This window comes from Protobothrops mucrosquamatus, unplaced genomic scaffold (genome assembly GCF_001527695.2).
Source record: "Protobothrops mucrosquamatus isolate PMUCROS unplaced genomic scaffold, P.Mucros_1.0 scaffold1234, whole genome shotgun sequence".
NCBI classification, from domain to species: domain Eukaryota; kingdom Metazoa; phylum Chordata; class Lepidosauria; order Squamata; family Viperidae; genus Protobothrops; species Protobothrops mucrosquamatus.
Window position 1 is genome coordinate 87457 of NW_015387441.1, and position 12611 is coordinate 100067.

At 41.6% G+C, this 12611-nt stretch overlaps 1 protein-coding gene across 1 annotated transcript in view; it reads left to right on the plus strand.

The window, feature by feature from the left end:
- The first annotated feature begins 8826 nt into the window (after positions 1-8826).
- SYK (spleen associated tyrosine kinase) overlaps positions 8827-12611 on the plus strand; it is a 35371-nt gene continuing 31586 nt past the window's right edge. Inside the window, exon 1 of the mRNA XM_015821041.1 lies at positions 8827-8964. The gene's annotated coding sequence lies outside the window, so the exon portion shown is untranslated. The remainder of the gene's footprint in view (positions 8965-12611) is intronic.

The window sequence follows — 12611 nt, forward strand, 5'->3', positions numbered from 1 at the left end:
AGCCACCTCATTCTCTGTCGTCCCCTTCTTCTATTGCCCTCAATCTTTCCCAGCATTAGGCTCTTCTCCAGTGAGTCCTTCCTTCTCATTAGGTGGCCAAAGTACTTGAGTTTCAACTTCAGGATCTGGCCTTCTAAAGAGCAGTCAGGGTTGATCTCCTCTAGGACTGACCGGTTTGATCACCTTGCAGTCCAGGGGATTTGCAGGAGTCTTCTCTAGCACCATAGTTCAAAGGCCTCAATTCTTTTGCGCTCAGCCTTTCTTATGGTCCAACTTTCACAGCCATACATTGCAACTGGGAAACCCATGGCCGGTGAATGTGTTATACATTGGCAATAAGTAATATGGAAGTCAATATGATCATATTCATTAGATCTTGCTTCATGGGGGAATTTTTGGCATGATGCCATTGAAGAGGCAACTCTACAGTTCTTTTGACTGCAATACTAACCATATTTATTAAATAAAAATTGACTTTGGGAGACATTCCTCAATAATCTAATCTTCAATATAATAAGTGGAATGCATCCCTTTGATTCTAGAGGGAAGCTAGCTTTACATTTAAGATGAAAGTGACATCACTTTCAAATCAAACCTAATGCTAAATGATTTCATGGGCTTATTCAGTAGTTTTCTTGACAAGGGAAGTTCTTTCATTCAGTTTTTTTTCCAGATTTCCAATCTAAACTACAGCACTGGGATTTCTTGCTAAGGACTAAAGGAGTTCAGCCCTGCCAATCTTTTTGAAATGAGCTAAATGCCTAAGTAATTAGAATGTGTAACATTGATTTAAAATACTGTTCAGATTCACAGCAGCTATTTCAATGTTAACATCTCTCTTTCTCATAGATTTGCTCTACAGTTTTTACCCACAGCTTTTATTGGCTGTTTTATTAATCTACTTTTGTCTGGATGGTGTTAAATACAGTCAGCAACTGGTTTGTCTAAAAATTAAAATATGCAGGCATCACTGAATACCATCCAAAGTGACATCATTTGCAACATTACCTTAAACCTTACAAACCCATTTATGCTTAGTTATGAACTTTTAGAATCTAAATTAACCACTTAACATACTTCCAGATACCCTCATTCACTTTAGGCATGGCTATTCCTTTGAGTAACAGTCACATTTTTACACTTCAGGCCATCTGGTTAGAGAAATGCATCCAGAGAACTACTTGGTATGAGTTTAATAGATCAAAATGTTGGAGTGTGTGCCCATTATACACACACACAGACAATTTATATCCCGTTTTTTATTGAAAAACATATTCAACTAACACATAATGCTCATATAGTGACATTCTAAAACTAACAGAAATGTAGAATATAATTTTCCAAAGCACCCTGTTCCTCTTAACCTTAATTACTTTAGATCAGGGCTTTTCAACCAGTGGTACGGGTACCACCTGTGGTACATTGGCACCTGGCAGGTGGTACGCGACCATCCTAGAAAAGTAGTGGGGGAGGGGAATGAGCTGAACCGGTGGCAGCACCGCACAAGCCTGATGGTTGGAGCTGCAGGGCTGTCATGGCTCAGCGGAAGCGCCAGGATCAGTGCCAGGCTCCAGCTAGAGCTCAGCGCTGATCCTGGTCCTTCTGCTGAGCCCCGAAGAAGCAGCAATCAGCTGGAAAGCAGCACTGATCCTGGCACTTCTGCTGAGCCCAGAAGAAGCGCCGATCAGCTGGGATGTTGCAGCATCTCCAGGGTCTTGTGATTTACATTCAGATGCTTGGCAACTGATTCATATTTATGACGGTCACAGTGTCCCAGGGTCATGTGAAGTAACCAGAACCTGCTGCAACCACCCAGCAGATGAGGGGGAATAAAAACCAAACACCCCCCACCCCACCCCCGCTGCCAATCCTCAACAGAAATGCTCACAACAATGAAAACCTCAGACAGGAGGAAGAGCGCGGCCAGGTGGGCAGGCAGGTGTCTTGCTCGGCTGTGGCTTGGGGGGCACTTTTTTCAGTGCTGTTGTAACTTCAAACAGCCACTAAGCGAACTGTTGTAAGTCGAGGACTACCTATACTTTATCAAGTTTTTGACACCTTGCTAGGCGACTGGTGGTACTCAGATGTTGCCATATCCTAAAAGTGGTACAATGGGTGAAAAGGTTGAAAAGCCCTGCTTTAGGTAAGACAACTTTTCATATATCCAGTATATATAATTACCCATCAGTCTTTATAACTGATGTCCTAAGAAGTGAAAGTAATGTCAATACTCTTCACACCACAGGCTACCTGTTTGCATTTCCTATCTCAATTCTTCCTCTCTCTGGTTCATAGGTAAATTTGGGCTATTTTGCCTCAGTTCTCATCAGGATGCCACAGAGAAGGGAGAGCATAAGCAATGAAAGAATGAGCTGGTTGTTCTATATTGCCCTGCCCATTTTATTTACAGGATAACCAGGACATTTGACAGGGCCCCACCCTTTTAACCTTCCGAAAAGTTCTCAAGACTCAGCATTTCCCTCAAATTCTGGAACAGGGGGGGATTGGTGAGATGAACTTGTTGTGGGCTGCATGGGAAAATTTATATCAGGCACAAGGGAACCAGGTATGATACCAAAAGTTACCAGAGTAGTTTCTTTATTGTTTCTTGTCTACAAATGGGAATCTTTCCAGACAAAAGCACAGCTCTGCCTATTAGATATGCCCCGTGAAGGGTTAGGGAGGATCCACCCTGGCTCTCTGCCTGCATACCAAAGATTCCAGGCTAATCTGCTTCTTAACTCCTTGGCAAAGACCCCCCCCCCTCCTCCTATGACTGAACCACATTCAGCCACTGTTTCTCTAGGGTGCCAGGTCTTTTGGTTTTAATACTTGTGTTGGTAAATACTGTAGATGTTGTTTTATTTTTAGTTGTCAGTTGCACAGAGTTTAGTACAAGATGGGTGGTATATAAACGTTTCAATAAATGTCTCCACAGACCTCAGCTCATGGGACTCATGAGACCTGCATACATCTTTCCCTGGTGTGCATCAGGGGGGGCAGTTTTCTTACAATGAAGCCACCATCTTCATTGTAGTCAACGCCCCCCCATTCTATTTGGCCACTGAGAACAGTTCGGTGGTACTGCTCTCCATAGCCAGGCTGTCCTGGACAGTTGAGTTGCTGCCCGCTTCTGAAGGGACCTTGACTTCCGTAATACTTTTCTTCCTCTTTGTCAGATTCATTGGTAGAACAGAAAAATGTTAGGTTCCTTTTCCTTTCCTTTTTTTTTTTAAATGTTTCCTCTGGATGCATCAGGTAGGATGAAGTCAAGTATGAGGAGGGGGCTTACACAAAAACTCTATCAGTAGAAACCACATACTGTCCACTGCATCTCCATGGAAAAAAAGTGACGGGTGCTTGCTTTGCCATTACAGATGGAATACATAAATCAACAGCAGAATCCACACTCAGGAGCCTGTGGTAAACATCATACTGGAAGCTGGGAACTCTCCAGATACACATACATGCTGTTTTTATTTAAATTAAAGGGATATTTACTGTTACAGTGTTTTAGATAAATGATCTCTGCTTATTGCCAATGAAGATAGAGTGGTCTTAGCTTAGCAAACTATACACTCTTTAGCTGTCCCTTACTATCTTGTTCCTTCAGTTCCTGACCCCCCAGCACCCTAATCACAAGCTGATATGCTCATTTTGTTAGCAGCTTTTGTACTTATACTTCTCCACTTACTTTTAGCACAGAAAGTTGAAAGAGGGAAAAAATAATTCTTTTCCGAACTGTTTAGGAACTCCATTATTATCTAGCCTCGCTGACATCTGATCTGTCCCTCCCAGCTGTGATTTTTTTTTTGTTCTGATTCCTCCTGCCCTTGCTGGTTGTTCTGCTGCAGATTCCTTCTCCATTTGTGCTCATGCAACATCTTCCAGCCCGCACAGCATAAATATATGTTGCCTGTGAAGTCTGTCCTTTATATATTTGCACTAAAAGGCAGAAGGCTTGTTCATACAAGTTTAGGCAAGAAGCTTCTTTCTCAGTTTCTATGTGGCATTTTGCATGTCTTTGGTAAGTAGAAAAACAATTATCCTTGAGACCATTTTAGAAAATTGTCTTGATTCAGACACTTCACCGTGCCATGCATCACCATGGCCAAAGAAAAGAAAAGGGTTAGAACTCAGAAAAGAATGTCTTAAACCAGTTTAATTTCCAACCAATGTATACGTGAAAGTTCGAGCAGTTTTAGGCTGCAATGCAGAAAAGGCTGAAGTGTTGTTGAGCTGAACCTTGGCACAGAAGAAACAGTTAGGGCTGCAAAAAGAAATGAGGAAGTGAGTGTTCCAGGCATTCTTAACTGACTTGGGCTTCAGTAGAGGAGAGAGAGAGAGAGAGAACACTTTTAGACAAAAATTGCAAATTTGAGACTGGACCTGAAGGAGGATATGCTTCTGAATGATTGGACCTTGGTGACATGCCCTACCACAAATACTGGGGCCTGCAAGGAAAGGCTTCCCAGGGATTTCTCCCCCTTTTTCTCTCTCTAGTAAAGGAGTTAATATTCTGCACTGGAGGCGAGATCAGGCTGACATAACTGAGGGAAGAAATGTCCATTTCAATTTAAGTCTCAAATGGTTTACAGCTTAGGAACTTTGGGAGAAGTAGTTATTAATATTAATCTGAAAATACAGAAATAGCAAAAGCTAATTTTGGAAAGAGGAGGAAGCAAGACATATGCTTGCCCTCTGGAATGACCTACCCCCCGACCTACGTACAGTTGCGGACCTGCGCCTTTTTTGCCAAGCCCTGAAGGCCCATCTATTCCGTGCGGCCGGCCTGGCGTAGTTTGATTATGTTTCAGTGGGGGTTTTTGTATGGGTGTGTTTTTAGAACAGGCTTGTTATTTAATTCGATTTTAGAACAGAAACTATTTATTTATTATCGTGGTTTTTAGTATCGCCTGTTCACCGCCCTGAGTCCCGTAAGGGAGATAGGGCGATATATAAATTTAAATAATAATAATAATAATAATAATAATGATAATAATAATAATATAAGAAGCAAGATGAAGAGTTCAATGAAAAAAATGCATATTAAGCAGAGAACAGATTTTTTAAAAAAGCACCTTCATCTTTGTGGGAGGAAGGGGTGCAGGACAGGCATCCACTTTTTAAAAAATGCCATCATTTCCCACCAAGATGTTTGTATGTTGATAAGTGTTTTCTCTGTCTGTGAGTATTGAGTATTGAGGCAATTGCTGCCTTCCAATTCTACTAAAAGGAAAACCGAGTGAGATTAAGATTAAACTATCCCTAATTAAAGCAAACACTTAAGTACAATACCCAAGGAGCAAAAATTACACATCTTAATTCAAATTAAATTCTTTTAATTTGAATAATCATCCCTGATTATTCAGTGCAAAATCTATAGGCATCTTTACTATAGAGTAGCTCTCTCTTTCAAGTGACAAGGAGATGGACGACATATTTGACAAAGACATTCTAGAATCTCTTGTTACAGAAAATTGGCAAAATCTGCTGGAGAAGATCCAACTGATCTATTTTAGTACTGTGATTATTGAATTCTACCTAAGGAAATTCATGTTTAGCAGAATTGTATCTTTAAGCTTATTTTGAAATACTTCAAGAAACACAGAGCTAAATGGATCCAAATGTCAACAAAGGCAATACTCTAGTCTATGCATATCAAAAGAAATCATTTCAACAGCATGAGATTTTCATCTACAGAGAACTACAGAGAGGAATCATCAATGTACTATCAACAAAATCTCTGGGTAACACAGAAGAATCTAAATACTAATTTTATGACGATTTATTCTATATAAAGGCTAATACCTTTACTGAATTTAACTTAACTGTTTAATATTAACATCTGGAACTTTTTTCACTCCAGAGACGTGATATAATAAAAGCAGTGTGTTCATGTACCTATTTCCAATACATTTATTATCATTATTTCTACTATTACTATTAATACTATATAATATCTGAAAGAAAGAAACTGACTTAACCAGCTGGTTGAGAAATTTTGAAATGACAGAGATCTAGATCTTGCATAACTTACTCTTAACTTTTTTCCCATTCACACCTTTGCATAGGAGTGGCTGCGGATGTCATGGCATTCTGGGAACTCACTGCAGGCAATTTTTTAAAAAAAAAATGTTCCTAAACACAATTTCAAAAGAAGTACAGTATAAAGCTTTCAATGTACTACGATACTGCTGTATTTGTTAATTAGAATACAATATATGGAATGGAGTGTCAAATAGAGACAACACAGGTAGTCCTTGACTTATGACAAAATTTCCACTAAGCAGGACAATTGTAAAGTGAGTTTTGCCCCATTTTACGACATTTCTTGTACAGATGTTAAGTGAATAAATGCAGTTGTTAAATTAGTAACAAGATTGTTAAGTGAATCTGGCTTCTCCATTAACTTTGCTTGTCAGAAAAGGGGATCACATGACTCTGGGACACTGCAACCATCAAATCCAAACCAATTGTCAAGCATCCAAAAATTTTGATCACATGACCATGGGGATACTGCAACAGTCATAAGAGTGAAAAATGGTTATAAGTGACTTTTTTCACTGTTGTTGTAACTCTGAATAGTCACTAAATGAATGGTTGTAAGTTGAGGACTACTTGTAAAGGCTAAGGACTTTTTTTTTCAAAAACACTGATATTTTTCCCCCTTCCTGTGCTCATTTAACATAAACATAAGCAACCTGATATAGATGGTTCTCTTTCAAGATAATAGCTAACTATGTCTAAGAAATGTGTTACTGTACTGTATATAAATAAATGTACAAAGTGCACTGATCTATGATCTCCTCTACCCAATAGTGATGTTTAGCAGACAGACTGTACCTGTTGCCTGCTTTTTGGAGAGGATTAACAAAAGCACAGAAACAGAAGATGTTTCCCTTGCTCCTCCCATTTTTCTGAATGGCAAAATTTGGCACACCACTGGATTGCCTGGAGGAAAAATTCAGGTCTGCAGATAAGAAGGCTGTTCCATGCTGAACTTGCCTGTTGAATAATCAAAGGAAAAATTATGAGTAGCAAAAGAGTCATTATTATATTCTTTCTCAGGTCTTGGAAAAGTGCAAAGGCTCAATAAGAACTGAGGGCAACAATTGTTCTCTCTTCTTTAGCACACTTATCCACTCCATCCATACTCCCAAAGAAAGTGAAAGGAAGCAGGAGCTGCCTCCATGTTGTACTTTTACTTCCCTACAAGAAGCAATGGTTGTTGTTCGCCTGTTTTCTCCTTTACAAAAGTCTGTCTTCTTGCACTTCCTATTTCAATTCTCTCATTGGTTGATATGTAAATATGGGCTACTTTGGCTCAGTTCTCATCAGGATGCCATGGAGAGGGGAGAACAGCAAGTGAGAGAATGAGTTGGTTCCTCATCTGTTGACCAATTTTCTAACCCCCATGGAGTAAGATGAACTGTTTGTGGTCAAGTCTCAGGTTACCAATGTGGGCCCTACCATCTGACAATCTGCTCTGAGAGAATAAGCAAAAAGATGGTGCTTTTTCTTGCTTTGTTACATCCTGCAAATTGGGACAGAAGCAACCCTGGTAGCTGCCTATCTGGGAAGCCTCCCCTAGATACCTTCTTCCAGGTTCCAAGCTATATTTGAAGAAGAGAACAAAGGAGAGTTAGCTTTCCTGCTAGATCACTTCTCATGTCGGATTTTTTTTTTCTTCAGAGTCAACATAGGAGGCAATTTTAGGAATGAAATACAGTAAAACAAATCTTATCAAGTATTATTATTATTATTATTATTATTATTATTATTATTATTATTATTATTATTATTATTATTATTTATTGAATTTATATACCGCCCTATCTCCCTTACGGGACTCAGGGCGGTGAACAGGCGATAATAAAAACCACGATAAAATATACGCAAGTTTCTGTTCTAAAATCTAATTAAATAACAGGCCTGCTCTAAAAATACCCCATACAAACCCCCACTAAAACATAATCAAACTACGCCAGGCCGGCTGCACGGAATAGATGGGCCTTCAGGGCTCGGCGAAAAAGGCGCAGGTCCGCAACTGTACGTAGGTATCCCCTATTTGTGGTTTTAGGCATCTTGTTTTCAGTTTAAGGGTCTACTGAATAGAATGCTCAAGTTTATTATCGAGTTAATAAACGTAATAAAACAAGTGGAAGTAATTCCACAAAGTCCATGCCAAATCACATCGGTGTTCAAGATACCCACAGTCAATCTGCTTTTTTGTGTGTGTTTTGTTTTGTTTTTTGCAGCCGCAGATTATAACACAGCTATCCCTCTGGAAAATGTTAAACATAAGCCAAGGTCTTGCGGGTCACAAGACTTAGCAGCAGGCGGTGGACTGTGACAGCCAGTGTTAATTCCCCAAACTTTTCTGCCAGTGTTAATTCCCCAAACTTTGCTGATGAAGCTGGACGTTTGAAAGGTGCCCCGTTCCCGCGGAAGTCCTGGAAGCGCCCGTTGCCCGATTTGAACAGGTTACTCGCCCAAACCGGGCTTTTTTTATTTTTATTTTTATTTATTTTTTGCTCCTTCCCTAATCGGCCTGAGAGGCTCTTAAACAAATGAAGACAGATGCGCCTTCGTCCGACGAGGAAGTGTTACTCAGCTGAGCCTCCGCGCTGAGGAAATAGCTGGGGCTGCGAAGGAGAAAATGAGGAAGCGAGCGCTTCGCTCATCCTGAACCGACCGGGGCTTCGGTAGAGGCGCCCAGCAGGCGTGGGCAGAAAAGAGCCGAGACGTCTGGGAGAAGCGCGCCGAGTTGGGAGCTGGCGCTGAGGGGCCGGTAAGGGGGGAAGGCGAAGCCTCGCCGCCGAGACCCTGAACGCGCAAACTGACGAGGATTTCCCTGGGAAGCCCGCCAAGCCTCATATTCCCTCCCGCCGTTGCAAAGGCAGGGGCTGGAGAGGAGAGACCCCCCTAACCGGAGGTTCCGTCCACCCATTGGTTTCTCAGGTAAGGGGCGTTCCTTCCCGAATTTCGAGAGAGGGAGGGGTGACAAAAGGGGGCTTCTAGGTTTCTGTTAACCCGGATTTGGAGTTGGGTAACTGCGGGAGGAGGAGGGGGGGCAGGAGGAGGAGGAAATCCTAGGTTCGAGTTAAGGCTTCCATACTTCTTTTAAAGTTTGAGGAGACAAGAGTGACTGGAGGACAATACCCTCCAAACCAGGGGTAGTCAACCTTGGCTCTTTTATGACTCGTGGACTTCAACTCCCAGAATTCCTGAGCCAGCTAAGCTGGCTCAGGAATTCTGGGAATTGAAGTCCACGAGTCATAAAAGAGCCAAGGTTGACTTACCCCTGCTCCAAACCAAGAAATAACAAAAGGTCGCTTGGAAGGCGGGAGGTGGGGACGCGAGGTCGAGCTTTGCAGGAACGAGGCAGGGGATGAGTCATTTCGGGGAAAGGGGCGTGTCCAGTGTGGAAGAGGAGGATGAAAAGAAAGCAGGTTCCCCGGTGGGAACTCCTTCCTCAACCTTGGCAACTTTTAAGACTTGTGGACTTCAACTCCCAGAATTCCTCAGCCAGCAAAGCTGGCTGAGGAATTCTGGGAGTTGAAGTCCACAAGTCTTAAAAGTTGCCAAGGTTGGAGACCCCTGCCTTAGATTACAGTTCTCGCCTTCTCTCTCAAAAAAAAGCTGGCTGAGGAATTCTGGGAGTTGAAGTCCACAAGTCTTAAAAGTTGCCAAGGTTGGAGACCCCTGCCTTAGATTACAGTTCTCACCTTCTCTCTCAAAATGGTTGGTAGTTGTGGTCCAACGCAACTGGAGTTTCACTAGGTTGTGACAGGCGGATGTATGTCTATGGAATAGTTATGGATAATAGTTACATGGATGTGCCGATAAACATGGTAGTTTTTATGAAGAATTACAAGCACTGACAAAGCCGAAGCGAAAGCTGCATTGCTCCCGAAGTTGACTCCAAATCGCTTTTCTTTGTGAAGGATTTCATAATATACAGACTACAAGTGGAAGTAGTTGTGTGTGTTTTTTTTAAATCAAGCACAATTTCGTGTTGTGCTTTTCATCTTGTCTCGTTATATTAGCACACAGATCAATCTGACAAAAGTTGCCTTACAGGCGTGATTTTATCTGTTTGGCGGATGAATCTTTTTGAAGTTGTGCTTCAAAAGAAAAAGAAAGAAAAAAAATGTTACGGGCTACACAAGATAGGGAAGTAAAAGAAGCTGCTTGACAATAAGTGCAGAAATAGGGTGGTTTGATGCAGATGGCAGGGGAAACTAGGAATCAGAATAATATGAACAGAGGTATTGATAATAGACTATTGCAATGCTCTCTGCACGGGGCTCCCCTTGAGGTGCACCTGGAGGCTCCAGCTAGTTCAGAATGCGGCCGCGTGGGGAATTTTGGGGGCCTCTAGATACTCCCATGTAACACCTCTCCTGCGTGAGCTGCACTGGCTGCCTGTGGCCTTCCGGGTGCGCTTCAAGGTGTTAGTAACAACCTTTAAAGTGCTCCATGGCAATGGACCTAGGTATTTGCAAGACCGCCTCCTACCAAATACCTCCCTTCGACCAGTCCGCTCCCACAGAGAGGGCCTCCTTAGGGTGCCGTCGGCCAGTCAATGCTGGCTGGCGACCCCCAGGGGGAGAGCCTTCTCTGTGGCAGCTCCTGCCCTCTGGAATGACCTACCCCCTGACCTACGTACAACTGCGGACCTGCGCCTTTTTCGCCGAGCCCTGAAAACCCATCTATTCCATGCGGCCGGCCTGGCATAGTCTTAATTATGTTTTAATACAGGTTTTATATGGGGTATTTTAGAGCAGGCCTTTATTTATTTAATCTGATTTTAGAATAGATATTTATTGTGATTTTTATTATCGCCTGTTCACCGCCCTGAGTCCCATAAGGGAGATAGGGCGGTATATAAATCTAATTAAAATAAATAAATAAAATAAAATCTGCCTAGAGGAGGAGAAAAATGAAATGGGATTGGAAGTTAAGATTGATACTTCATAAGCAAGATTCTCAGGTTTCATTTGCTTTCTGCCTCATGCTTGATTAGTACTTTTTTAAAAAAAAGATCTTAATTTTTAACTTAGGAGTTTTTAACTTAATTTTTTTTAAGGGTTGTAGCTTTAACTTCCTAGGATATGTATTGGATGTGTTATGCCTGTGAGTCATTGTTGACTCCTGGCAACTGCCCTGCATTTTTCTTTGCCATTGCCTCCTTCCTAGGACCCAAAGCAGGATTAGAATTCCTGGTTTCCAGCCTGATGTCTTAAACACTACACCAGATTGGCTCTGGTATTATCTTAAGACAAACTTTCCATTTCTTTTGCAGTGTCTGTATATCACTGTTAACTTAAGAATAGTGTCTTTGGAGTCTTTGTTTTTTTTTTCTTGTTCTATCCCCTTAGAAACACCCTGATGACATCCAATGGGTGCTGCTGACAAATTCTGAAGGTGTGAAACTGGTAGGCTAAGTTGGAGGTTAATTTCACTTATGAATATCTCAGAGATCTATCTGTAGGCCCTATTAAAGTAGGATTCAATATAGAGTTGCCATCTTCACATTTGGGGTAGTACTTCCCTGCTGCTGCCATAAGAGGAGTGAGTAAAAAGAGATTCGCTCTCTGTCTGCCCTCCCCCCAACAAATCCAATTCTTCTCCCTTTCCTGTAAGCTTCCCCCTTTCCTCTGCAATTGGTGGACAGCATGTCACCACTCTACCTAAACAAAGGTTGCAAATTTTTCAGTGTAGCTGCTGCAGTTGAAAGCCGTGATGGTCCTTTCCAAGAGGCAATAAGAGAAGCAGAAAAGGCAAAGGATCCATATTTGGTCAGAATGGCAGGCAGCTAAGGAGAAGAATGAAACAGATATGGTAAGGGAGGATAGGAGGAAGAACATTAGGGTGGTATGTGGTGGCTGGTTTTGTGGATGTTACTAATAGTAGTAACCTTGTGCAATACATTTCAAGTCAATGCAGTATCCTTTTGTCCATGGGGGAAAAAAAAGAACTGGATTTCTGACCTCTTGAATAGATGAAGGGGAAATAAAAATTCAGAGCTCCATGGCTGGATGGAGGCACTAGCTTTGTGGTGGGCCATTTATCGATTCATAGGGTTGCCCTATGAATCTCAAATATATAAGTCTTGGGAGCTCAAAACAGTGAAAAAAACAGAACTAAAAGCAATACAAATACGGTATAAAACCAAATATATAAGTCTTGGGAGCTCAAAACAGTGAAAAAAACAGAACTAAAAGCAATACAAATACGGTATAAAACCATGTAAAAACATATAAAAAACATATTTTATGAATTAAAATTATTAAATAAAATCACCAGTAGGGTTCCAGGAACACTTCAACAAAATTCAGTATAGCCATTGGCAGGTTCTGCCACACATCTAGATCTCCAAGTCCAGAAGCAAAGCCATATCTTCAAACCCTTGCAATCTACTCTTTGGGGGCAGATGATATTCCAAAGGGCAGGTGCCACAATAAAGAAGTTCTCTTCCTGGGCCTGAACAGATGACACACCTTAGTGGATGAGACCTGGAGTATGTCTCTCCTGGGCAGAATGGGATAGATAGATACAGCACAAATAGGAAGAGGTGGTTCATCCATTAATCTGATTTAGTT